At 45.6% G+C, this 26,240-nt stretch overlaps 1 long non-coding RNA gene across 2 annotated transcripts in view; it reads right to left on the bottom strand.

Moving 5' to 3' along the window:
- LOC131811284 (uncharacterized) overlaps positions 1 to 26,240 on the bottom strand; it is a 59,455-nt gene that overhangs the window by 18,821 nt on the left and 14,394 nt on the right. Inside the window, exons 2-3 of one of the 2 annotated variants that reach the window (XR_009345867.1) lie at positions 17,474 to 19,115; positions 3,544 to 3,780 (exon numbers count right to left, since the gene is read on the bottom strand). This is a non-coding gene — a long non-coding RNA (uncharacterized LOC131811284). Of the gene's footprint in view, positions 1 to 2,976; positions 3,781 to 17,473; positions 19,116 to 26,240 lie in introns of those variants that run through there. The other variant, XR_009345866.1, reaches the window with a different exon arrangement.

Below are 26,240 nucleotides of genomic sequence, written 5' to 3'. Positions count from 1 at the left end.
AGCACACAAGATGGTATAAACCAGCTAGGGTTATACCTTCAGGATATAAACCAGCTGGGGTTATATCTTCAGGTCCTCAGAAAGAGGACCAAAGCCAGAAGTCCAAATTCTACTTAAGAGATAAATCATCAGAGAGTTAAAAGAAGAGCAAACTTTGTGTGTTTTTGTTCGCATCTGGCAGGAGACAGCACGCCTCCCTACATGCGTCCCAGGGTAGCGCCGTGGGCCAACCAGCTTGGACTACTCATTGGGGGTGAGGCCAGTGCCACTGCAGACACGTGGACTGCCCCTGCTGGTTTTCTAATGGGACTAGATAGACACACTTGTTAACACGTTTTGTTAGAAGAGAAAGGGTGGTGGTAATTGATGCTTGATAGATAATCCAAGTCCCTACCGGGGCTAGAAAGGAAATCAGAATGTTCTAACATGCATTACCTCATCGAATCACCAGGTTGTGAGTGAGGCTTGATTGCTCCCACTTCACTGAAGAGGAAACTGAGGCACAGGTTTTTAGCAATAGAGCCAAGATTTGAAACTTGGTTTCCTAATAACTTCATGGCTGGCAAAATGACCTAACTGGGAGTTTGTAGAAAAGTGTTACCCCAATATAACTAACTCTCCAATATAACTAATGGCGGGAACCAAGAATTCCTGCTATCAACCATTCCTTAAAGGAGAAATCAGCACCGCCACCCAAATAAGCTAAAATATAAAATTGTTACTTAGGAACACTTACTTATTACTACTTGACATGCCTGAAATTAGGTAATCAGGTTAAAAATTAATTACAAAAAAATGAATAAATGGGGACTCCAGTAGAAGCTAACTGGATCCCAGGCACTATCCTTAGCGCATCTCATGTATTTTATCATTAAATATTCACAAAAACCCAATGAGGTCATACTATCCCCAACGTACAGATTGAGAAAGTGAAGTCTAGGAGGTTAAGTAATTTGCCTAAGGTTAGGCAGCCAACAATAGGTAGAACTAAAATTTGAACCCTTCCTCTTAAAACCTATTCCATATCCCCTCCATGCAGTAATAATTCTTGTTATCTGTTATCTCTATCAGGAACCAGGAAATTCGTTCCTAATTTGCTTGGAAGCCATGGCAACAATGGGCACATCCTCTCTTCTTCCCATCCCTCCAATACCCTACTCCCACCTGTCCCAGCAAAAGAAATAGAAGACACCAGGTATAACCCCTCTAAACGAGGTAAATTTGTTGGAACCCATTGCTTGGACCTCCAGACATGAATTCTCAAGAGAGGAGACACCACCTCTATGGAGACACAAATTAATTCTTTGGAGCCAAAGAACACAATACCATAATTGTTTGTGGCCCTGCAAAGCTCAATGCTACCATCAAAAGCTTATTTCTCAATATTTCATCTCCCTCAATAGGGAGAATTTTTCTCCTAAGGGAGATGCTAATGGAAAAAAGTGGTTGAGATTCCACCGGGAAATCAACCAAGATTGAGAATGGCCCCAGGGGCCCAACCTGCACCCACATTCCTTCTCCAAATCTGGGCAATGTTGGCTGCTAACCTGGTGGAGGGCCTTTTCCAACCTTCCTAATAGCTTGCAAGAGTATAAATGCACTCTTCACACGCACGTAAGTTTATATGTATGTTTCCAAAAAGGAAGAGTCTTGGAGGGTCTATTTGGAGAATTCTTAGTTACATGCTGTCCAGCTCATCCCTCTGCTGCAGGACCCACCAACGGGCACAGTGACTCTGAGAAATGACCCAGGTACAGCCCAGAGCCTGGCCACCTTACAGGCGCCTTCTGGGATGGGGCACACTTCCAAAAATGCTGCTTCAGACAACAGTCACCAGCACCAGGGCCCGCCCGGCACTCAGGATGAGGTGGGAGCAAGAGAAATCCTTGCTGCTTGCCTTTACTTCTTTGCCTCCTGAATTCAGAACATCCTGATGCTCAGCTCTGCTCCAACCAGACCAAACCGCAGAAAAAGCTACACAAGAGAAAAGTAGAGAGAAACATCTGTCTACAAGTTTTCTCTCCCGGTGGCGATCTATAGGCAGCAGTGTAACCCATGCATCGGTCCTCAAACACGCACTTCGCCTACTGCTAATACATTTCAAAGGGTTTCAGGGAAGCGTCAATGAGGATATGCGGATTGATTTCTTCCGTGGGAATGTGGTTACAGACAAGAAAAAAGGAAGAGGGGAAAGACGCAGAGCCCCAGCCAGCAATTCATCTCACAACGCGAATCTGCTAGAGAAGATGAGGAGAAACAGAGACTAGGGTGATGGGGTGAATCCCCAAAGTTGCAGGGAGTTAGCAGCAAGGCTGAGCGCACAGCCTCCAGGAGCTGAGCCGGGTTACACTCTGCCCAACCGCACTACCTCTCACAGCCGGGGGTTCTTTTAATAACATGCACTTAAAAAGTGAAATTGCCAGAGCGCCAGCAGTCTTTATAAGGATTTCAGCGCAGCACATTTTCATTTCCTCCACATGGCAGGACCACCTTCTTTGTTCCGATTTCACCCGCAAGACCCTAATCCATGGACACTTGCTGTAACAAAGTGTTTCCAAGCTGGGATTTTGGAGGAGACCTACAGGCTATCTTCGACCACCTCCTCCCTTTCCCCTTCGAAGCCCAGTGGGTATTTTCCAAATGCAGGAGTTTGGTTTGGCCTTAGCCTCTTGTCGACTTGCACTCTTGACTGATGAAGAAAAAGACATGTCTCCAGCATGAATTTTTTTTTTTTTTCTCTTGCTGTCAGATAAGGATACCTGTACTGGATCCTTCCTGGCCACGGATCTTAACCTCCCTTGTTTCAGAAATTGTACCTAAGGCTTCAAAATCTCCTAACTGCACAGCATCTTGCTTTAGGCGGCATTTTCCACTGCCATCTGTGAAACTCAAACTCAAAGTTTAGTTTCCATCTTTGGGACCATTAAGTATTTTCATCAGAGATCTTTATTTTACTTAGTGTTTTTGTTGTTGTTGTTGTTTTGTTTTTTCTTAATGCTTTCTTTAAAAAAAAATATTCTGGATGTGTGCTTGTGTGCAAGGGCAAGGGTTTTGAATGATGTTTCTTTGATTATCCCACTTAATCAGGAACCCCAAATGTCACCCCAGAGCATCTTATGCATTGCTAAGCGATGTGTTTGCAATCGGCAGCTGCTCTTGAGCCGGGCCAGCATGTGTTTTCGGCTTTTGAATTCAATTTCAGCAACCTTGAGCTGGGTACAACATAGCTGGGCCGGAATTTGAATGGTGTTAGCTTCATTTGGATTCAATGGAAGCCAGTTAACCGTCCACCCATCTGTCTGCCAGGACGTCCGTTTACACTCGCGCACCAATCCCTCATTTCAGTCTGGGCCTCTTGGGCACGTACATCTGAAGTGCAGGGCGCAAAAAAGTCCACTGTCTGCTTGATGGAAGGTGGGTCCTGCGGCGCGCGTCGGAGTGAAAAACCCTGCACATTCATGCACGATAAGGATAAAGAATCCCGCGAGGCCTCTGCCCAGCTCTGGCTTTTAATTAGTCAGTAAAGCTTGATAAATGGCTCACCTCGTGGGCTGTAGCCTCACATCCTCAGACATCTGGAGGGAAACTGGAAGGGAAATGTTCTGCTCATTCCAAAGAGCCAGATGTGTGCCATCACGCGGAAGGAATGTCCAGATGCCGAACGTCTCCACCGCATTCCTCCAAGCAAGCATTTCCCGCAGTCTTTTTGAAAGTCAGATGAAGAAATTCTCGCTGAGGTTTACGCGGTGTGGTAGAGAGCACTTTATACCACTTCAAATCCTTTCAAAGACATAGAGGTATAAATAAGGAAACTCATTTTATTATGAGACTAAGGAATTCTTTCTTTTTCAGATTGCAGTTCTGTGTTTAAATAGACTTCGTTACCTAGATGGAGTGTGAGTGTGTGTGTGTGTGTGTGTGTGTGTGTTGGCTAGAGCAGGGATTTTAAAACAAGGCTACCAGTCATCATTACCTGAAAATCTTTCTAGAAATATGGATCCCTGTTCCCAAACTGGACCTATTTTTTTAAAGATTTTATTTATTTATTTGACAGACAGAGTTCACAAGTAGGCAGAGAGGCAGGCAGAGAGAGAGGGGGAAGCAGGATCCCTGCTGAGCAGAGAACCCGATGTGGGGCTTGTTCCCAGGACCTTGAGTTCATGACCTGAGCCGAAGGCAGAGGCTTAACCCACTGAGCCACCCAGGCGCCCCCCAAACTGGACCTATAGAACAAAATCTCCAGTTTTTAAATTCAGAAATCAGTATTTTTAAATGTAACCAGTTGGTTTGGTCATCAGAGCACAGAAGGGCATTTAGGATGCAGAGAATCAGGGACATATAAACTAATACTAACACTATCATGGCCAGCTTTCATTGAACTCCTGCCATGTACTTGACAGGCACCTGATTTAGCCTTGACCAGCACCGTACCACGGAGGTACTACGGCATCTCCCTTTTAAAACTGAGGAAATGGAAGCTGAATCACAAAGATGGTAAGTGGTGAGGCCAAACATTCAAGATCCTGGTCTAAGGGGTTGGTGGTTCTTGTTAAATCACAAGCTCCTGCCCAGCCAAGGCAGACGTCATTCCCAGAACACTTCCCCTTGGCCCTGAAGTCTCCAGTTGATTAGAGCTGAATCGGGAGATTAATCTCTCCTCTGATCTAGCCCAACCTGTTTGTTTTACAGATGAATAAACTTTGACCTAAAGAGAATTAAGTGACTCTTCTGGGAACACCCAGATGAGAACTTAGATTTCCTGATTTTGTCAGAGTTCTTACCAAAGCACCACATTTCTGGTTTAGTAACTAAGCTCTTTCTGATTTAAACACTAAAAAGTCCCCTTTGTCCTGGAAAGATAGCCACATTCGATGGCGCTCACTTAATTTCCTAAAACTTCTGGGTTTGAGGATCTCTGCAACTAAGACCTTCCAAAATCCCAGTGTGTGCCCTTACACGGTCCTGGGTTTTTGTCTGCTCATTTGAGGAGTCTAGATAAGAAATCTTTCCAGACTTATCTTAGAAGTCTGTTTTTTTCTGATTCCAGTTCCATGAGCATATATTTAGGGGTTTAGGGGGGATAAAAGGTTTTAAAATGGTTACCTCATGCCATTTGGAGACTCCAGACACATGTTTCAACAGTTTTCTCTGAGGTTCCCAACTCACATGTTGCTTATTGCTAAACTTCGAGTTAATATGACCGCTTGAGATTTAGACCTCAACATTCCACCCACAGACATGCTCTGGAAGCTTCCTTTCTCCATCCCACGCACAAGATTTCACTGTTGACATTATTACATAACTTTCCTCAAATTCGGATTGCCAAGACTGGTGTGTAGGGCTCCTACTGTCTGCGAAGGCGGGGCTGTGAATCTGTCTGGATTCACAAGGCTCCGTCAGCCTCAGAAGACATATGAAGGTTCAGATCACTGAGATGGAAACCTCACACTTAAGACTTTACTGAGATGGGTGCTGCTGTGCACCTGCAAGGTAGCAAATGCAGTAAAGACAGACAGCTCAGTGACCTGGTTCCAGGTCACTGGTGTCCTGGTCCTCCTGTGACAATGGCCAGATTTGCTGTCTTTTCTTCAAGGATTTGGTGATTTTTCTCCCTTCTCCCAAGCTCAGGATACCAAATTCTTATTGATTAGAGAAATAAAACCTCACACAGCTGTGGGAAAGCTAGAGAAATAAGACTCCAAAAGAGGCAGTCATTGATCAGAACTGCAGAGACACGGCCCCAATGGACAAGTTAACATTGTCCAGAGACCAGGGACGTCTATCTGTGGAGATGGTGTGGCAGAGAGGAGCTAGTGGAGAAGCCTGTGGAAAGCAGGCATGGTTCGCTGGTAGCCGGCAGGGCTAGTCATCAGGAAGATGAGCTGGATGCAGAGTGAGGCAAAGGAAGGGCAAGGTAGGCCCCGCTGGCAATACCCTGACAGGCTTTCACTAGAAGCAGAAAGCATAGTCTGGAACCCACTCGTGTCTCCACATTTGTCTCTCACCATATCTTACACAACTATCTTCAGAGAGTAATGGCTGCTTTCTTTCCACCTTTCAAACATCACGTAATCTCTCCTTGAGTGGGTCTAACTCACACCCACACACCGATTCTTGAGAACGTCGTTCGAGCTTAGCCAAGCCGACACAGTACAAAACCACCACAGTCTACCCCTTTTCAACGAGACATCCATATACACCTTGTTCAGTCATGTTTATTCCCAAGTAAGGATGACAGTAAAAGGATGTTTTCACCGAATGTGGTGCAACTACCATCACACAACCAAAGACATACTAAGTCTCTCCCTAAAGTAGCATACTAAGGCCCATGTGTTACTTTAGTCATCTTGGGATGGCCATGTCATGCAAAACCATTTCTAAATTAAGACTAAAGTTTTTTCTTCTCAGAAACTGGTCAGAAGGACTCTCAGTGATGCCAAAAGTAAAAGCTGAGAGAGAGAAGGCAAAACAGAAGAACTAGGAGCCATGAGAATCTGAGCCACTTGTTTGTAGATCTTGCGTGTATCTTTAGGACCTGTGCCTGCCCAACTTTATGGCTTGATCTGTCAGAAAACTCTCAGTTCTCAATGGGTGGTATGGAGTCCAAGGTCAAGTGCTCGGTCTCTGCTCCATACAGACATAGGGACTCAGTCTCTATGGCCTGTAATGAGACAAAAGCTATTTTTCAAATGAACAGTTATCTACAGAATGGCATAGCAATGTTCCCAAATCCTAAAGACCTTCCCTATGACTCATTTATAAGAGTATGTCAAAGCCATAGTCTAGAGACACATCAGGTGTCATAAAATATCCTTGATTCCAAGGCCAAAGTGACAGCACAGTTTGCAAAGCCATCTACCACAGAGCCTTCTTTTGTTATGGGACCAGCTCAAAACTGGCAATTTGGGGGGCTTATGCAACAAATGATTCAGATGACATGACCAAATGAAGGGCAGACTGCCTTCAAGATCCATAAAGGTCTACTAGACTTTGTGTCTTCTTAGCAGCAGAAGTGCTAGATGCAGAAACTTTCAGCATGTCATAGAGGATTGAACCTCTAGAAATTTTCACTGAGATAAGGGTTCCTAAATTTTTGTGGCAACTATGTCCACCCTCTGATACACCCTTGAAGTGTCTAGATCAGTTTCCTCTAACTCACTTTTTTGTCACTGGGTCCAATCAGCGTGATATCATCAATGGGCATCAGTGTAGTAGATCAGCATGATGTCCCATGGAACAGAGGGACAAGTAAGGGCCTTGTGGATTAGATTATGACAGAGGACTAGAGATGAGTTAGTTCAGTGAAGGCCAAATCGGCAAGTTCAATGGAAATATGGTAGGATTCTCTAACTTACAAGTCCTTAATAGTAGTACTAACCTCTGCAGTCACTCCAGAAATGCCATAATTCTTCTGAGGCCATTCTAGAACCTTCAACTTGGCCTTTCCCACCAAAGTAGTCTTTAGGTCATTCCAGGGGTCAGGGAAACAGGTGGGGGCTCTGCCAGATGCTGAGTATGTCTATGTTCCAGTTATGCACCCCAGTACTGGGGATATAAGCATAGGATAGGTTCAGAGACACGCTTGGCCCACTGTGAAATGGACCTGATGCAAAACCCTATTAACCACTTCACCGCAACAATCTCCTACTCTGGCTGATGGGCCATTGTAGCATTTTGAGACCCCAGGAGGTAGTGTCATCTCACAGCCAGTATCCAACAGTCCCCCCAAAGGCTCACTAGTCCCCCTTTCCTTAATGACAATCACCTGCAAAGTGGTAGCACAACCTCTGGAGAAGGTCAAGGAGATTTACACTATATACTTGTGACTGTACTTCAGGGCCAGCCCACTTCAGATGAGTGCAGTTGTGCCTGCCTCTGCTCTGAGAAACTAAACGGTAGGCCCACTCCCCATGCCAATGGACTCTTGTGCACACATGTTCCCTTATACACCCAGGGCACCTTCTACTAGGTGCTGTACAACTACACCACCCCCGACACACAATGCCCCTGCTTTGGGGAGGTTAAGTCTCTGCAGCTACCCAGAGGGAAAAAGGCAGCCTCAACTCTGCTTCCCCGCTTATGAGAACATGAACCCCTAATGAGATTCTCTGCATATAAATCCGTTTGCCCCTTCATAAAAAAGGCCCTATAAGTCAGGTATTATAAATTCCCCCTATATTCATTTCTGAGGCCTGTTGGAATTACCAGGAAACTAGGTGACTTAAAATGACAGAAATTTATTTTCTCATAGTCCTCGAGGCCAGAAGCCAGAAATCAAAGTGTCAGCTGGGCCAGGCTCCCTTTGAAGTCTCTAGGACAGGAGCCTGCCTTACCTCTCCAGCCTCTGGAGACCCCAGGCATTCTCTGGTTCATGGTGGCATCATGCCAATTCTCTTTCCATCTTCACATGACCCCCTCCTCTATGTGCACCTCTGCATAGCCTCCCCTCTTCTTATAAGGACCCTAGTCATTGGAGTCAGGGCCCACCCTGCTCTAGCATGAACTCAGCCAATTACCTCTGCAAGGATCCTGGTTCCAAATAAGGTCATATACTCTGGTTCAGGGTAAACATGAACTTGGGAAGGAAACACTCTTCAATCCCCCAATTCCTCTAATAGTGTTTCTCAACCTTAACTGCCTTGCATGCCCTTGGTGGCTCCCTTGAGACCCATGCAGCCTAGGTTCCCATCCCTACCTCCTGAAATTCTGCCATAGTCTTGCTGGGATGGGATCCAGGTATCAGTACTTTTGAAAGTTCCCCAGGTGAGCTTTACTGACTGTAGCCCAGTGGTCCATAGGGTGCATGATGCTTTCCAGCCAACCTATATCCAAGGAGAGCCAAGATCCCTGCCCGGCTCCCAGTCACTGCTGACAGCCACCTGTCTAGCCCAGAGGGATCCTACAAGATCTACAGTCGCCATCCAAACTTCTGCTTAAAAAAAAACAAACAAACACAGGACATTGCATCCACATGGTCAGACTTCCACTCAGGTCTACTGCATTCTGGCACCATTTTTCACGTTGGGCTTCTCTTCTATGTTGTCCTCTACAACACCCCAGGCAGTGTATTTCCAGGAAGCTATGGCACTTCTCAGTTAGTCAACATCTTCCCACACCATGCACCCAAGATGCACAGTAACCTCAGAAAATGCAACTCCTCTTACTCCTGCTGCTCCCCCAGCAGACCATCTATTGTAGGTTAGGAAGTCTCTGGAGGGTGGGACGGTCCCTGCAGGGTGGAACAGTCCCCTTGGCCTGCCTTTCTCTTTCCCAATCTGAACACATGTACCTAAGTTCCTTCTGGCCTAGCCCTATGTAACAGCCGACATTCTTGTCTCCCCTGGTATTTACACAACACCCTTAACCCAATACTGTGCACTTACATTAACACACACAAAAATACGTTGGCAGGTCTGTGGCTATGCTCGGACAGGTTCCATTTAGGATGAAATCAAAGACTGGCTTCCCCAAACCCAAACCCTAGTAGTTTTCCTTGCTGGCTTCGAAAAAAAGCAATTCTCCTTTGTTCCCTGTGAGCAAAATTTTCCAGTTGCAGAAGAAAGGCTGTGTTTTTCTCTTGGTAATTAAGCTCCCTAGATGAAATAAATCTACATTTATTTCAACCCTGAATGCGCATAGAACCGGGATTTTCCATCTTAGAGTTGCCCCCTAAATTGTCTTCCTAAAACGGTGCTTTGTTCATCAAAGGACTGCTCTGACTCTGGAATGCCTTCTTGTTGGGGCTGGTTATTGTTTCTTCTTCTCTCGGTGCCACTATGGTGGCCGAGAGGCAGGGAGGGAGGCCCAACTTGTCCAGTGATTAGAGGATGATGACGGATTATTCCCAACACTCTTCCCGGAATGATCAGCTAATCCTGACAAGTTTAGTATCAGATAATAAAATGGGTAATAATAATTTCATATACCTTATGTAATACAATAATAATAATAAGCTATGTTTCCCATTACCTAGCATGCCATAGAAAATTCCAGTGAGGACACGATTCTTATAAAATGGATCGTTCGATTACACAGTAAAGTGCCCCCGGCTTATTTCTGTTTGTACTTCCCTCCACAGCAGTGAAATTCTCTCTCTCTCTCTCTCTCTCCACCCTGCTGCCACCCCACTTGTTGTTTCTATCCCTGGCTGTTTTCCTTCAAACGCTCTGCTTGGGGTATTAATATCTGTGCGGTGAGAAGCACATCTGCCTATTCCTGGAAAACTATATAAAGCAAAGGAAGCTAATCAAATGCCCAGAAAAGGACACAAAGAAACCTTGCTCACGTGTTTTTCCCCAAGGCCATTCAAAGTCTCCCGCGGCTTCCTCTGGTGCCACCTGGAAGGGAGCTGTGGCAGAATAAGATGACAGCTCTCTGACCCTAATGGAAATGGAGCATGCAAACACCTTCACTCCTTCTAGCTTTGCCTCCACTCACTGGCTAAAGATCGGGGGAAGCACAAATCCTCGGGCTCACCGGTGCCCTGGGGCGTCATTGACACTGGCTGGAATTCTTGCACCTGAAGAACAGAGGTTCCAGAGGGAGCCCGGAATGGGGGATGGGAGGAGTCAGGTGATCTGGTCAGCCGGCCCCCTCTGCTGGCCAGCTGTATTTTGAGGATGGCACTCCGCCCCCTCGCCCCCCATGACTCAATTACCCCATATTTAACAGTAAATAATTCAGATTTAGGGGTCTCTCACGTCCTTTCAATATCTAATGATCTGATAGCCTGAGGCAAGGCAAACAGCCAATAAAAATGAGCGCTCCCCAGCCTCTGTTCTAGCCTTGTAGACCAAATTGCTGACATGTATTTAATAATAAAGGTCTCAGTGACTCGCATACACATGAAAAAGATTTGCACAAATAGGAAGTTTGTGCCTATCCGTTGTTTCACCGGGCACCCTCCCTCCGGGGTCTCCGCTTTTCTTTATCTCTGGTTGCTATTTGCCTCACGAGAAAGAAGGTTGCCCCGTAAGAGCTAATCTATGACATAAACTTGTCATGGGCCCACAGCAGAGACGTGTTACCTTACACACCAGAATACATTCCCACACCAGCTCCTTTGTCCAGAAAGGCAGAAAGACACTTTCCTCAGCCTCCCTTTAAGTTGGGATTGAACCGCATGCCCAAGTCTTCCTCGCGAGCACTGTGAGTAGGAGTAACGCCACCCCCAGACCAAGGCAGGGAGGAGCAGGTGTGGATTTTCCATGCCCACTGGCATCTGCACAGCCGGGAGCAGAGAACTCTGAGCTGTGGCTGGAATCATTGTGGGTCCCCGAGTCCCGATGGGAGAAGGGTCTCGAAGAGGGACGTCTGATCACCTCAGAAGGTGGTATGAGCAAGAAATCAATATGTTTGTATTAAGCCACTGATATGTGAGGCTTTGTGACGCCAGCAAAGCCTACCCGATCCTGGTACTTCAACAGGCCCATCCCAAAAGCAGAGAAGGAGTCCCCAAGACCATCAGCCACTGCCCTGCCGAGTGCTGTCCTAGAAGTGGGGTTGAGGTGGGGGTCTTGGTCTTGGGAGTTTTTCTGGCTCCCACTGGCCAAGTCTTCCATGAGATAGAAACGGAGAAGGTTATTCAGTCACATGCTTCATCATCTGAAACTATTAGGTGACCAGGTCAACCCAAGCCCCTTGTTCTTATTCACTGCTCACCGAAAAACCTTCTAATTATGATTCGGCATTCAATGCAGCTTTGTTGACAGGGAGAGGATACCACATCAGAGGAACTTTGAGTCAAGACATTCCTGTGACAGAGTCTAATTAGAGATAGTCAGTTACAGCTGCTGGCACACTTCTAGCTCCTTGAAGGGGAAATGTCCCTGCCCAGAGGCTAGGCCCAAGGGCCAACATAGATAGCCATGTTTGAACCCAAGGGTTCCCAAACCACAGTCCAGCTTATGATTGATTCATTCAGTTATCCATTCATTCACTCAACAAGTACTTATTAAGCACCTACTCTGTGCACTGGGGATAGAGCAGTAAACAAGCAAACTCCCTGTTCTCATGAATATTATATTCTAGAGGGTAGGAGGCAGCTGCTAACTATGAAAATAGATAAAGATCACATATCAGATGGATACAAGTGCTCAGCAGAAAAATAAAGTAGGGTGAGCAGGATAGGAGTGTGATCTAGGGCAAAGGGTGAGATTGCCTTTTCTATGTTTCAAGGGAAAGATTACTCTGATATTTGAGCAAGACACTGAAGCAATTCGGGAGATGGCTGTGTAGGCATTCCGCGGAACAAAGGATAAGAGTGGATGTGAAGGGAACAACAGCTGCAAAAATCTTCAGGTGGAGCGTGCTTGTTTGGTCAAGAAACCTCAGGAAGCTGGAAGGGCCAGGGGACGAACAAAGGAATGGTAAGAGGGAAAAAATCTGTGGGGAACTGGGGTCCAGAACACACGGGACTATGTAGGTAGGCATGGCAAGGACTCTGACTTAGAGTAGAATGGGAAGTCCTCTCAAAGTTTGGAGCAGAGGAGTGATGCCATCTCGCTTAGATTTGAAAAAGGAGAGATCTGGTTCTTCTGTTGAGAGAAGACAGAGAAGACAGTGGGAGAACGTGTAAGAGCAAGGAGAGATCCGTTGGGAAGTATCACAATAACTCAGGTGACGGGTCACAGTGGGTCCTATGGTCTATGGCATAATTCGTCAAATTCTCTTAGGGATCTGAGCAGATCGTACCAGGAGAATGAAGCTTAGAACTTCAGGGACAGCCACGGAGAACGCATGAGGCAAACAGGATCCCCTGTCCCCTAATATTGACCAGAGTGCTGACCTGACTTCCTGGTAGCAATAACCTCATCTCCAGGATGCCGAACCTTGTCTTTGTAGATATCCTGCTTCAATCAGCTGTATCAGTCAGCTATTGCTGAAAAAAAAAAAAAAAAAAAAAAAAAAATCCCCGAATTCAGTAGCAAACAATACTGTGCATCCATTCTCAGTTCAGCGAGGAAAATTTGCTCTGGGCTACGGTCAACAGGTCAGCTGGGGAAGCTCTGCTCCATGTGATTACTTTGCAGCCTAGCCTGAAGACACAGCAGCTCCCTGAGGACATTTTTTTTCCCATACAGAAGTTGGAAGCTTCCAGAGGAGCAAGCAGAAACACATGATTCCTTCTAAAGCTTGGGCTCAAGGCTAGCACACTGTCAGTCCCTTCCACGTTCTATTGCTGAAGACTGTCACTGGCCAACCCGGCACCATCAGGGCAGAGGAGCACACTTCTACTCCAGTAGCGAGAACTGCAGAGTCACCTGGCAAAGTGTACGGATATGGAGAGGGTGAAAAATTGGAAATAACAATGCAGTCTATCACATCACCCCATTGGGAAGCGAGTCAGTGGCCTCGGGTAGGGCTTCTCAGACACTGAGACTCCTAAGAATGGCCTCCAGAGCTCATCAAAGATTCCGGTTCAGTAGGTCTGGGGTGGAGCCTGAGGATTTACATTTCTAACAAACTCCCAGGTGATGCTGTCCCTGCCGATCCCCACGCCGCACATCTGGTCACAAAGAGCCACATCATACTCCAAGGTACTGAGCATCAGATCCATGGGACAGTTGGTAGAAATATTTTAATTCTCCAGGTAATATCTAATATCTCACAATGCAATGCTAGGACACCTCCTTAGCTGTGGAGGGAGAAGACTATCTAGATCCCTCTATCTAGGTCTATCAAGACAGAGCTTGGGGGAACCCACCCTTGTTGCTTTTGACCTCAGGTCACAGAGAACACTCAGCTCGTGTTGAACTTCTCAGCTTCTTTCTCTGTCAAATAAGGATTATGGCTTCTAAAAAGCATTTTATCACCCTAACCCCAACACATGCATGCTGAGTTAGCCCTTCTTTCCACTGAGCTCATACATGATCTCTATTAAAATAGTTACAGCAAGATGGTCCAATTATCTCTTTCCACCTGGTAAGCTCTGTGATAGCTACCTCCATGTCTTCTCCATGGGTCTCCCTGATGCTTGACACTTATTAGTGTCCCAACTCACGTTTGCTGAGTGAAAAAATGAGAGGAGGAACAAGATGGGCTCTCCAAGGAAGACGGGAAGGACTCTTGTGAAACCATTCGAGAACACTGCAAAGGATCTGATTGCCCACCCCGTGCTGGGCCCCTGCCCAGCTGTGGCCTCCAGCCTTTCCTGAATTCCCATAAAGCAGTGGTTTTCTGCATGCATGAGAGAAACACCAGGAGATATTTTAAAAATCTCAATGCCCAGGCCACCATCCAAACCACTTAAATCGGAAGACTTGGGGTGGGACCAGACATTGGTAATTTTTTAAGCTCCTGGTGATTTCCACATGCATCCAGGACTGAGGACAGCTGAGTGTCAGAGGACAGTCAGCTCCCCAGCTCCGCAGGCAGCAGTGACACCTGCAAGGCAGACACAGGGGGACGGATGAGTCATGGATGGAGCTTAACCGTCACCGCCAGGGGCACTGCAGCTATTTAGAAACAACAAACAATCTGGAGAAATAAGAAACAGATTCTCCCAACCTTGTTATGAAAACAAGGGATTAGCTGTTATTGCATAAAAGCTGGTGCCTCACTAATCCTTACAGAACCTGTTTTGTCGAGAGTTCCAAAGAAGCGACGGGTCCTTGGAAGGCCCTCTCAGCTAGCAAATGGCCTGCCCAAAGCCAAAGAGAGGGCACCTGGCAGTGGGGCTGGTCTACGGGCCCCCTGAGACCAGAAGCTGGCAGGGGGACAGGCCCTGAGGTCCCAGAGCAGGGCTGAGCACGGGAAGAGGAGCATACTGAAATCACATGCCGTGAAAGTTGGAGAAAGCCCAGAAAAGAGGAGGAGGAGGAGGAAAGAGACGCAGATGAGCAGGGGTGGACAGGGGACGGTAAGGTGGAGAAGGGCTGAGAGGGGAGGCTGGCTGCTCAGACCTGCCCCACATCTCCCAGCTGCCAAGACCCCTCTCTAGCAGCCATGGGAGAGAGAATCCAGGGTCCTCATCTTTCCCACTGTCCCACGGAATGTTCTATGCACGTACTCCCCAGATGGCCTCATGCCCAGGGATGGGAGATTGTGTTCTCCAAGCAGGGAATGCGTGGAACCCCAGTGAGGTTCAAAGTTCCATGTCACAAACACCCAGTGATTCAGATGGAGGACAACAACGCTGGTGGCTCCGGGCCACTCATACAGAGACGATCTCTTTGGTTTCTTACTGCCCAGAGGGATAAGCACTGACTTGTAGAGTAAGAAAAACCCTCTGCAGGTGAACATGAGCTAGGTAGCAAGCAGCTTGGCTTAATCAGAGGCCCCTGTAGCTGAACACTGGAAAGGTTCCTCACACCGTTATTGGGAGCAGGGAGCTCAAGTACAGTGGAAGTTCAGACCCAGAACCAGGCCCATTGGAGACCCGAGGTCTGGCCCCTTGGCATCTCAGTGAGGGACGGATAGCGGACTGGTGGACAAAGGCCGTCACCTGGCCTGTGCCATACTGTCAAGAAAACACAACAAGACCATTCCCAGCCATTTCGTTTATGGCAGGGACCCCAGCCCATCACATCAGAGGGAGACTAAGCAAAGCACCCACCTTCTCCTCCTGCAATTCGAGGAAGGAATAAGGATGTTGCAAGAGCTGGGGTTTTCCGCTTTGGCCAGAGTAGAGGGGACACGCCACTTGAACTTCTGATAATATTTTGCCCCCTCAGGGATTTGATGGCAAATCCAGTTCGGAGGGGGCCAACAACTGGGCCAAGGCCACTCATTCCTGCTCTCTGGACAGCAAGCAGCCGTGTTGCCCTGGTTCTCCTGCTGGGGACACCATTTTGCTGGTTCACCCTTGTATGTCAAGCACTACAAGCCTCAGGCAGCCCCAAAGCCTGCCGTCTGGGTCAGCAGCTCTGCAGTCATGGTGTCCATTTAGCAACCAGGAGGGTCCAAATCAGGCAGACACCGGGCTCAGTGGCATTTGAGCTCCACATGAGGCAGTAGACACTGCCAGAGGGTTGCAGTGTTGAGGGCGGGAGGTGGGGGTTTAAAGAGATAAAACACACAAAGCCCTTGCAACCCTGCCAGGCACGTGGCAAGGGCTCGATGACCAAGGGAATCCACATCTGCTCATGGGGTTCCTCAAGATGACCAAGGCAATCCACATCTGCTCATGGGGTTCCTCAAGAGCCAGTCTACATTCTGGTCAACTGTCCTTTGCAGCCACTGGTCCCAGGACCCAGTTCTTTTTAAGAAGCAACCTGAGAAGAAAGCTAGTTCTTGGCTGAGAGTCCAGCTCTGATGCACGGAGGCTGGCTCAGAACTTTTCTCCCCTCTCCCACCACCCTGTGGGCTCTGCGAGAGCCTTAAGTTCCCGGGCAAGGGGCTAACAGCCTCCAAAGCCCCACGTCCCTCTGCTACCCCTTCTTCCCCACCACTCTGTATTTGGAGTGGCCATAGGGAGTATGGCTATGGGGGAGTCATGCTCTCCTGTGCTCGTCTGTTGATTCGATTGCTTTTGGAGAGAGAAAGAAGAATTTCATGGTGTGCCAAATCTCTTTAGGGCGCTGAAAACATTCAAGAACCGGGTCCATAAGCCTCTGCCACACTCACCCATATTTGCCCCCTTCCCGCCTGTTTCCCCCCACCCCTGTGTTGTCATCTATTTCTACTTCCCTATTCCTTGTTGCCTCTTCCCTTTCTTCTTCCTTGTTACCCTCCTCCCGTTTCATCCCTCCCTACACCCACACCCCGTGGGACCACTCTGGGCAGAGGGTTGATGGTTATTGGTTGGGGGGGGTGGGAAAAAGGGAGACTTTCCAGCTCCTTCTCACCATATCAGACTATGTTCACATACATCTGCAGTAGGTCAAGCAATTTCATTTCATTTTATTGTGCACGTTGGAATGAAAGTCTCCCTAAACTGAACTTGAGAGCTTATTTTTTAAACTTGTAAAGTGAAATGCGTCTGGAGTAACTGAAAATAACCAGTGAATCTGGTGACCATTTGCCTTTCTGTTATGAGAAGTAAACTAAAAGCCATGAGAACGGCATGGGGGTGAAACAGGACTGGCCTCATAGAGGAGTAAACAAATCCGATGATAAATATTTACTACGACCAGTGAAGTATAGGAGGTCTTCAGAGTTTCTGCCCCAGACTCTATTTAGATGTTCCTGAGGAACAGCTCAGCAGGACAGCTCTGGATAGAGCCCCATCCCCCACCGTACCCAACCCCCGGCAATCAAGGGCATCCACCTGCCTGACCCACCACCACCAACCCACCCCCCCCACCCACCCATCAGAACTCCTCCCCTACCAGCGGAGAAGTGGCCACAACGATATCAGAGCCCTGGTGTGGGCCCACGGGGTCTGGTTCTAACAGGGCGGGTGACAACTTGCCAAATGAGATGGGTCCAAACCAGCAACTTCCGTCACCTCCTGACCCACCTCCAGGGACCTCTTGCCATGGCCCGAGCCTCTCCTCCACCCCCCAGAAGACTTTGGAGCCATTGCCCTCACCTGTGCGCACTCTCTCTCTTGCTCTCGATCTCGTGTTCTCTCTCTCTCCCCAGTCTCAGCATTTTGTAAGCCAGCTTGTCCCATGACTGCCATGCCACCTGGGACATCATTGTGTGCAATGCAGATGAAAAGTGTTCCTGCCCCCAAACAGATGGGCCTTTAAGAAGATGAATGATTTTTACTAGACCTTGTCTCCAAAACAGTCACCAAAAAACAATTCCACACTCCAGGGTTCTGACCTAAAGCCTTCTGATCACAGCTACCCGCCATTAAATGTCAAACTCTTTCCAGAACACCTCCAAAATGAGACGAGTTCAAGACTGCACAGCAGAGGCTGATGAACTCAGCTACTTTGAAATGGGCATGCAATGAGAAGGAGTCTTTGAGAAATATATCCTGGTAGAAATTTCCATGCCAGAGCCCAGTTGAGTTTGGCCTTTAAATTCTTTAAGAGATTTAAAAAGAACAAATCCCATTCTTCCTGCCGTGGGAGTGACAGACAGTGTGGGAATAGTTTCTGGGACTTTAAGGTGATGAAGGTCTCTCCTGCCTCCCCAAGGATCTATTTACGTTCATCCCTGCCTGCTGGTTTCCGCAGATTCCTGCTGGTACACAGTCTAGCAGCTGCATGGCCTGGCCTGGCCTGGCCAGGCTGGGAAGGGGACAGGGTCATGCCCACCAGACCTGTCATAGGGTCACCAGCTGACAAAGGCATCACTTTCATGAGTTGTTTTGACGACAGTTTGACTTTCAACTCACTGATTTCTTTCCTTCCGCAGCATTGTTAGAGATAGAGAAATACAAATCCAGTTTCCTATTTTAACGGACCCACCAATTTAAAAAAATAAAATAAAATAAAATAAATAAAAAATTTAAAAAAAACTTGCGTAACCCTGTGGATTACAGGGTGTTTAAATAAAAATTGGGTTGCTTTTTGTTCAAACAGCAAACAACATCGGAATTGCTATTTCCCCAATATTTTGGTCCCTCCCTGGGTGGAAGAGAGAGTAAACAAGCTGCCAGAGGTCAAACCCTTCACCGTGGTAGAAGGGGCTGGGGCTGGAACAGGGGCTTCTGTCCCCTTGGTCCCTGCTCTTCAACCAGAGCTATCTCCCCACAGTAGCCGCTGGGAGGCTTTCATTCTTCTGCCCTCCAGCAATGCCACACTTGCAGAAAGAGCAGAGCCCGCCTATTCCCCAAATTCTCCAAAGCAGATGCCCACAAAGCCCCCCAGGGACTGCAGCGCAGGCTTGATGTCATTACTTCGCTGTGTCCCAGAGCGACACTCGCATTCAGTCATCTTTGGGATGGAAGAGAGCAGCCGCCTTCTTCTTCCAAGTCCTTCTCTTCTCTGCCTCCTTCAACTAACACGTGTTTCAGGCCAAGTGCAGCTGGAGCAGCAGACCATGTGGAGTGGTGGGGTATATAGGCTTTATGGTGGGGCTGGCCCTTCCCCCATCATTGCAGGAGCTAGGTGAGGCATCCGAGCAAGCTGGCCACCTCTGGGCCTGGTGTGCAACCGGCCGGAAGTCAGCAGGCCAACCCCCAGGAGGGAAAGAAGGACAGAAGCTGGGGAGACCAGCAACCGATGAGAATGCATCTGCCTCTCACTGCGTCCTCCAGCCGTGATGACGGGGGTGACCTGCAGAGTAAATTAGAGACAGATGAAGAGATGCAGGGGAAGCCAGATCTGTTCAGATCTCACTGCTGCCCCACCCAGCAAGGTCAGCCAGCAGGTCAGGGACTTGGGGCTCTCTCCACACTGGGTGGTGCCTGACCCGCTGTGACCCCCTGAGCATTTGACCATTTGGCCACTAGTTCGCACCTTCCAAATCCCATACAAATTTCTCCTGTGGCGAACGGTTTATTCTTTCACCCAATCTACCCCATAAGTGGTTGGACGTGACTTCAAACACTTGCTCTCTGTAGCTCACATCGCATAGACAGAGCCCCAAAAGGAAGCCTGATTCCAAGGAGGCTGACCCCAGACTTAGGTTAATGTCCAATCTGTACGTCAAAACCTATTTTGAAGGGACTTTTCTTTAATATTTTCTACTGTGTACTATTTCACACAAACTTACATGAAACTTTTTGGAGACATGTAATCATGAGTAAGATACCCTTATTTCTTGCTCAGGCAGCAAATCTCACCCCAAAATATGCAAATACTATTGACACACTGAGAGTCACATTTTGTCACTCATCTACAAACTCTAGACAGGCTTTCAAAACAAATCACCGCCTTCTATTACAAAGCGTGGCTTTAAATGATTAAACCGGGGCACCTGGGAGGCCCGGTTTAATCAGTTAAGTGTCTGTCTCTTGATTTCAGGTCAGATTAAAACCTCAGGATTATGAGATAGAGACCTGTGTTGGACTCTGCACTGGGCATGGAACCTACTTAGGATTCTCTCTCTTCCTCTACCCCTCGCCCCTTAAATAAATAAATAAATAAATATTTAATGTATTTATTAATATACATTTAATAATATACGTGTATATTATTAAAATTATTAATTTAAAGATTAAAATATATATTATATAAAATTTATATATAATTAAAACATAAAATATCTATTATTCTCATACAAAATTATATATTTTATAATTTTTAAATTATATTTTATAATATATAAAATATATAATATTATGTATAATATTATATATATGTATGTATATATAAACAAAGTAACTACTGACCCCTCCATAGTTAATCTACGTAACTTAAATGGTGATCCATCCCACTGTGCACAATGCAGGGCCATCTCAGGCTCAGATCAAAGACAGCACACACCAGAGCTTTCCCTAAAAAGAAGACAAGACCTCTCATGTGGTCCTTAAAGGTTCTGGTTGATGAAATCTGGCAAGACTTTCTTCTGTGCATATACATGAAACACACACAATGATGAATAAAGTCTGTCCAGATGGGTAAAAACTTTCTGATCTGTGTTATGAATAACAAAAGGACCCAGAAATCAATAGATTGCCTGCGGGTGTGGTGGTTTTAATTTCCATTAGTTGATTGAAGTGTCCAAGCCACCATGATGAATGAAGCTGGAGTTTCACTGTACTGGGGGAGTATGTCCCATGATCCCAGGAAACCCTTGCAATATCCCCTGATTAAATGAGCTTTCTTGTAAGTTCAAAATTCACTAGATCAGGTTTACTGTCATTGTTGAAAATTTCAATGAAACAGATTAGTCCACTTTCCTGCTCTATAACACAGGCCTAGCACATGCTAAGCAATAAATAGTAATAAAGGAAATAATTAATATGTTTTCCATTATTGATCTAATATTTTGGAGGGCTTCAAATTTATACTCTATACACAAGAATTCTTTTCCCATACCATAAAAACAAAAGCTACATATCAATTACTGGCTGGATATCCAATAAACTTATAATATGCTTTACAAGATTATTTTAAATAAATCCCTACTATGAATTTTTCTTCTTACCTCTTGCTTTTTGGACAAAGAATTTCCTGCAAAGGTTATTCTGTTAAACTGAGGACAGCCATTGATTTATCAATTCAGTAGATTTTTTACACTTCCTTTGTTATACACTCTATGTTGGCCTTGAAAAACAGTAAATATAGAATTCAGCCTCAACCCCAAAAACATATGGTCTAGATTTCAAGATATACTACAAAGCTATAGTGATCAAAACAGTATGGTACTGGCACAAAAAGGGCTCACAGATCAACGGAGCAGAACAGAAATTCCAGAAATAAACCCACATTTATATGGTCAGTTAATATTCAATAAAGAAAGCAAGAACATACAATGGAAAAAAGAGAGTTTTTTCCAACAAATGATATGGGGGAATACTGGACAGCTACAAGCAAAAGAATGAAATTAGATCACTTTCTTACAACATAAACAAAAATAAACTCAAAATGGATTGAAGACATAAATATGAGATCTGAAACCATAAAATTCCTAGAAGAAAACATAGTCAGTAATCTCTTTGACATTCAGCCATAGTAAACACTTTTCTAGGTATATGTCCCTTGGCAAGAGAAACAAAAGCAAAATTAAACTATTAGGATAATACCAAAATCAAAAGCTTTTGCATAGTGAACAAAACCATCAACAAAAGAAAAGACAACCCACCAAATGGGAGAAGATATTTGTAAATCATATATTTGATAAAGGGATAATATCTGAAATATATACAGAACTTATACAACTCAACACCAATAATAATAATCATCATCATCATCATCATCTAATTAAAAATGGGCAGAAGACATAAACAGACATTTTTCCAAAGAAGACATACAGATGACCAACAGACACATGAAGAGACGCTCATCATCACTCACCAGCAGGGAAATGCAAATCAAGACCACAAGGAGATATCACCTCATGGCTGTCTGAATGACTAAAATTAAAAATACAAGTGTCAACAAGTGTTGGTGAGGATGTGGAGGAAAAGGAACCCTCATGCACTGTCAGTGGGAATGAAAACTGGTGCACCCACTGTGGAAGACAGTATGCAGTTTCCTAAAAACCTTAAAAATAGAAATACCATATGATTCAGTAATTTCACTAAGGGGTATTTACCCAAAGGAAATGAAAACATAAATTTAAAAGATAAGATATACACTCCTGTGTTTATTGCAATATTATTTATAGCAACCAAGATATGGAAGAAATCCAACCCAACTGTCCATCCATAGATACATGGATAAAGAGATATGTTTTTACTATCATATGATCTCCCTGATATGAGGAAGTGGAGACACAACGTGGGGGGGTTAAGGGGGTAGGAGAAGAATAAATGAAACAAGATGGGATTGGGAGGGAGACAAACCATAAGTGACTCTTAATCTCACAAAACAAACTGAGGGTTGCTGGGGGGAGGGGGTTTGGGAGAAGGGGGTGGGATTATGGACATTGGGGAGGGTATGTGCTTTGGTGAGTGCTGTGAAGTGTGTAAACCTGGTGATTCATGGACCTGTACCCCTGGGGATAAAAATATATGTTTATAAAAAATAAAAAATTTTAAAAAAAAGAAGATATGTTTTATAGATAGATAGGTATAGATAGATATAGGTAGATAGATAGAGATAGATATAGATATAAACACAATGGAATATTACTCAGTCATAAAAAAGAAGGAAATATTGCCATTTGCAACAACATGAATGGATCTAGAGGGTATAAGGCTAAGTGAAATAAGTTAGAGATATACAAATACCACATTATTTCACTCATATGTGAAATTTAAGAAACAAAACAAAGACAAACAAAAAACAGATTCTTAAATATAAAGAACAACTGGTGGTCACCAGAAGGGAAGTGGGGCGGATGGGAGACATGGGTGAGGGGGATTAAGAGTACATGTGTCTAGATGAACACTGAGTAATGTATAGAATTGTTAAATCATCATATTGCACACCTGAAACTACTATAACACTATATGTTAATTATATTTGAATTTTTTTTAATTAAGCAACAAAAAAAGAATGCTAACTAAAAACAAACAAAATATATATTAAAAAATCTAATTGATGATGTAGAGAACTGAAATAAACCAGGAATTACAAGATAGTGGGATAAGTCAAAATAACAAACGCTTTAGGTAGGAGAGGGGCTATAGTGGGAGAGGGCCACCCTGGTGGAAAGGGATAGTCTATTCCTGCCACTGTTTAGAATTGCTAGTAAGAGATGACAAATTGACTTCCAGTCAATTTTATCATTCTCTTAAAATTCTCTGCAGACCATGCACCTCTTATTTCCTGCTTCCAGGCCACCCCTCTTCCCCAATGGCCCCTGATTGGCAATGGGCCAGGAAAGTAAACTCACAGAGCAGGAGAGGAGAAAACATGGGCAAACATGAGTCCCAGCTCCTCAGAGACCATCCCTCAGAGAGCTAACAAGGACTTCTGGGGCAACTGAGTTTTCAGATTAAATCCATTGTCATCTGGCCATAATTGGGACATTAATCTTCCTATGAAGTCATTTGTGGCTGAGTTGGAAAGTCATGGCAAAAATCAGGGAGCAGGACAGAAGTTTCCAGCAGTTCAAAGGGGCCCAAAAGGAGAATGATCTACCCCCTGGAGGGGGACATATCAGTAAAGGCACTGGACAAGAGCCGTATCTGTCTTACCAGAGAGATAACTGGGTTTGGGAGTCTCTGGGCAGAGGAAACCCATTGGGTAAAGCATGGAACAGCCTGGCACTGGGGGTCACCTGTTGGCACAGAGGGACCTAGGAGCAGGTACAGTGGAGAAAACTACATTCACAGGCCCAAGTTGTTCCAATCATACTTAAGAGGTTTTCAAGGGGCACCTGGGCAGCTCAATCGGTTGGGTATCTGACTCTTGGTTTCTGCTCAGGTCATGATCTTGGGGTTCTGGGATCGAGCCCTGGATTAGGCTCCCCACTCAACAGGGAATCTTCCCAGGAGTCCCTCTTTCCCTCTCCCATTGCCCCAACCCCGGCTCACATATACGCACTCTCTCTCTCAAATTAAACAATAAATCTTTAAAAAATTTTTCTCAATAACTGAATCAAGTATCTGCTTTTGAATTTAAATTTTAAATAATTAAGATTAAATGAACAATTCAGTTGCTTAAGGCACTGCCACATTTCCAGTGTTCTTGACATAACCCTCTGGCCAGCTGGCCACTCCTCCAGACACCACTTATGACCGTGCAGGGCCATGGAATCCAATGACACACAGCAGTCCATGGGCACCCTGGGCCAGAGACCACTGCACATGGTGGAAAGAAGCAATGGTGTCAGCGGCTATTGGTGCCATAGCCAGGGAGTGGAGGGTCAAGGATGAAGGAAAACTGAAGAAAAGTAGAGAATCAAAGTATATTTCTTGGATATTGACTTCGAAGAGAAGGAGAAAGTAGAGTAACCACAGTGAATGCAGAACCACAGGACCTTGGATTATTGTTTGGTGAGACAGGAGAGTTTCAGGAATACTGGCGGGCCTGGAGAAAGAAGCAATACCGAGAGAGACGTTGCGGTATTGGTGGATAATGAAGGCAATCTTTGAGACTTTATTTCTCTGAAATCCCTGTGGTAATGATAGTCATACAATCAAGTTTACTGAACGTTTCCCATGAGTTGGTCATGCGCGTCTCATGTATTATCACATTTAATCAACATGTAATTACAGAATCGTAGAGTTTGCATTGAGAAGAGAAGCAGAGCCTGGAACGATCACTGTTAAATCAGTTGGAACTGACACATAATCATAATCAGAACATAATCCCCGAGGAATATGCTAGCATTTGGATCTCCGAGTCAAAAGGAAAAGGGTCCCAGTTACACTGACATACTCTTTCACACGGTGGACTCTTGCTTGCCCGTATGTACAACCCCCACAAAGCAGCTTCTGACTGGGAAGCAGGATGGGAAAAGCAGGAAGAAGAAGAGACAGGATCCCGAGTCTCTGTCCCGGTGCAGTGCCATCCCCCAGGGTTACAAACTGTGGCGAAAATGTTGCCTGCAAGGAACACATGAAGATGGCCGTTCTTGGTGGAGCCAAGGATCCACCTATAAAATTCCCTCGTCTGTCCCCCTGTGGCCAAATCATGTGCAAAGTCCCAGGCAAGATCCCTCTGTCAATGCCTGGAAATCGTAAGGAAAAATGGTTCCTCTGAACCAGCTCGGCAGAAAGGCAAACATCTGCTCGCACATGCAGAAAACATGTCTAGCCCACTTCAAAGACGTCGTGCATGTCTTAACCACCAAAGGAAGGAATTCTGAAAAGAAAGCCATAAATAAGTCTTACGGGGGGAAGACTGTTCAGCATTTTTGATTGCGCTGTTGAAAGGCAGAGGGGTTTTTTTTTTCCCCCTTTTTACTCTTGCTGATCTTGAGCCAATAAAGCTATTGACATAATTTTTTTAACTGATTACCAGAAACATATTTTTTTTAAGTTTGCCCATCTGGAATAACAATCCCAGTACACAAGAAAGAAGGCAGTAGCCTCACCTGCTTTACAGAACCCCGCTGCTCTCCAGTTCCAAAACCTCTGCATGAGAGAGACTCTTTGGGCCACAATGGCAAGCACCAGAAGGAAAACCACAGGTGAGAAGGTTAATCTCAGTGTTCATTGCCCCCCATAGGGTCGTGCCCATTTGTTTGCATGAAGAGGACTGGCTCAGGGGATGGGCGATGCCAGGTCTGTACAAAGCCCATTTTACGACTCTACAGGAACAGCTAATACTTTTGAGGGCCAAGCAAAGTTCTAAATGCTTCACATATATACATATTTAAATTCCTTTTCTCCTCACAATAGCCCTTATAGGCACAGAAAGGTTAATTGGCTTTCCCAAAGTCACACAGCTGTCAAGGCCCAGCATGCGACCAAGCTGACTCTCAGTCTACAAAGTACCTGCTAATCCCAGGTGCCTCCCTTCAACCCAACTCTTCTCCGGACTGTTCTTGCACTTTAAAGCCCACTGGGCCCAGTGAGAAGGGACTGACCCAATTAAGAAAAAGTCCCTCAGCTCTTCCAAAGCCAAAATTCCAACCTATGTACCTACCTAATGGATATATAGATGCCATTTTAAAGGTCAAGGTCTTACTCACATGTGAAGAAGGGGCTTCTTGCTACAATTTCCAAAGGTGGGCCTATCCAGATGGACAATTGGTGGTGTTCATTGGTCATTAGTCCCATCTATCTCAGTGTGTTAATTTGGTTCTAGTTCTGGCTGCTTCCAGAAGGAGCCAGGGAAGCAGGACATCACAAAAACTAGGGAGCTCTGCAGAGAGGGCCAGGAGTTGTGGAAACAGGA

This window comes from Mustela lutreola, chromosome 11 (genome assembly GCF_030435805.1).
Source record: "Mustela lutreola isolate mMusLut2 chromosome 11, mMusLut2.pri, whole genome shotgun sequence".
Lineage (NCBI taxonomy): Eukaryota > Metazoa > Chordata > Mammalia > Carnivora > Mustelidae > Mustela > Mustela lutreola.
The sequence above is the reverse complement of the archived record's forward strand: the minus strand, read 5'-3'. Positions and strand labels throughout refer to the sequence as shown.